Genomic DNA, 2,186 nt, shown 5'->3' with positions numbered 1-2,186 from the left:
AGTGCGCTCATTTGCAGAAACAAGTGTGTGGAGGGTTTAAAGGTTGCATACATCGAAGCAGAGATGTAGCGAGAACATTTGACTTTCCTGGTGAAGTACAGTCAATATTGTGAGAGGCTTTAATGGTCAAACATATGCATAGTTTCTGCTCGAGTCCTTCTGCTGTGGTAAAGCCTCAAATACATTCGGTATCATCTATCAAACGCAGGGAGGGGAGGAGGAGGAGGAGGGGTGAGGAGGCTGGAGAACAGAAGTTGGGTTTTGCCACGGTACCGAGCAGTTATTTTATTGACGTGGGAAGACACAGGAAACGAGCTGCTTTCACTCTTGCATGTCGAGTCCTTCTGTTGGCGCGTGAATCCAAAACAATTTCAGATTTTGAGAAATACGGGGGCAGCTGGCGTTCCCACAGCCGTGCTGGAATTAGCCGTTTATGCGCTGCAACCCTATCTGCTCTGCACCTGGGCGGCTAGCATAGCCGCACCTTTGACTAGAGAGCACAGGCCACCACGGCGCATGAGAGACAGACAACATGTGCTGCGAAGGAAGGAGAAACCTTGGCCAGCACCCTTCCAGCATGTTTTCCCACTTTCTTTTTACTAGCTGGGCGGTGCGTTTGGTGTCATTTAAGGTGGGTGTGCATGATTATAGGGCCTCAAAAATTGCTCCCCAGGCACAAATAATCTGGCAAAATCATACAGAAGGTTTAGATTCCCAGTGAACACATGCACATTTGCAATATATACAGTTGAGATTGTGACATTGTGTGAGCAGGAATTACAAATTCAACAAGTGAAAGGAAAAGAAAAATTGGTAAAACAGACATTTAATGCACTATTTTTTTTTTTTTTAAAAAGCTGTTACAAATGTTCAAACATGCAATGCATAGCCACACATTTTCATCATGACCGACTGCAGCTACACTGGAAGTCTTTAAAATCTCCGCTGAATGACTGTTTAATTAGCAGGACTTCATTAGTTTGAGCTCCTGTGGAATGGATTTGGGGCTGTTATACCGAAATCATTCCCTTTATTGTACCTTTCCCGAGCTCGTACCGCCGGGCCGGCGGCATTAACAGGCAGGCGCGGCAAAACAGCGGTGAGGAGTGAACATGTTGTCGCCTGTGTTGAACATCTGACCTGGCTGGAACCTGCGGCGAGCGTCACAGCTGAACAGGAGGCCGTCTGGATGGGAGAGGATGGAGAGGGAAGGGGGGGAAGGTTTGGCTGTACATGCTTGGCTCCTTGCCCCGGTCCCATTGACCAGACAGCTGAACTAGCGAAGGGAAAGGGGGGAGGAAGGGAGAGAAGGCAGGAAATGGATAAAGCTTCTGTTTTTTTTAGACGTGAGAAAATAATAATCTGTGCATGCTGCTTCTATCGTAGATGAAGGTGTGCCTGCACCTGTCAATCAGAAGATGCCTCGACTGAAGGACCCAAGACCTGCTAACCCTGACATATTTAAGTCACATGAAAACTTTACAGTAAAGTGAGGAAAAGAAGAAGTCCACAGGTCTGTATTTCTCAAAAACCACGCACCACTAACCTGCTGTGAGAACCAAACACCTCTAACCAGACCTCAAAAATACGCTTTGATAACTCTGTAGGAACCTGTCCAGGGTGTACCCCGCCTCTCGCCCTATGACAGCTGGGATAGGCTCCAGCGCCCCCCGCGACCCTGAAAAGGATAAGCGGAAGCGAATGGAATGGAACTCTGTAGGACAATCATCAACAGCACGGCCCAAACATACAAGCTTATGTGTGTTTTGTAAGTAGCATAAACTTCCTTTTACAAGTTTCTGTTTCACAGATGAAGATTAAAGAGTCCAAATGAGCTTAAATCTTAAACTGTGACATTTCTGATTCTGCATACATGGCTTTGGCTTCATTTTACCCTTGCTAAGTAGACAGCAAAAACACATCAGCCCTGCAGAATGGTTACTGACCCCGTGGCAACCGGTGGTTGCTGAACTCAGCCACAAACTCTGATCAAAGTGCACTGACATGAGTGGAAGGAGCCTTTGACGAGGATGGGATTTGAACCCTCGTGTATTTTTTACACACATTTGGTTCTGATAGTAGAAGTGCGAGTTTATTTTCAGATCACGTGACTTGGAGGGACAAACTGCAAGCTGATTGCTGATGTATCGACACCACAGCGCTCATTTGGTTTTCTGCTGAAGAGG

General features: G+C 46.7%; 1 long non-coding RNA gene across 1 annotated transcript; it reads left to right on the top strand.

Annotated features, from left to right (window-relative positions):
- Positions 1–310: 310 nt before the first annotated feature.
- Positions 311–1,872, top strand: LOC146547391 (uncharacterized). Its single transcript, XR_014890698.1, has 3 exons — positions 311–631; positions 1,387–1,513; positions 1,608–1,872. It is a non-coding gene; the product is annotated as an uncharacterized LOC146547391 (long non-coding RNA).
- The last annotated feature ends 314 nt before the right edge of the window (positions 1,873–2,186 follow it).

The sequence above is a fragment of the Mchenga conophoros genome, linkage group LG23, assembly GCF_057382185.1.
Source record: "Mchenga conophoros isolate Kocher_MC1m ecotype Shallow Benthic linkage group LG23, M_conophoros_male_GT1.1, whole genome shotgun sequence".
Taxonomy (NCBI): domain Eukaryota; kingdom Metazoa; phylum Chordata; class Actinopteri; order Cichliformes; family Cichlidae; genus Mchenga; species Mchenga conophoros.
This window is presented reverse-complemented; position numbering and strand designations above follow the sequence as displayed.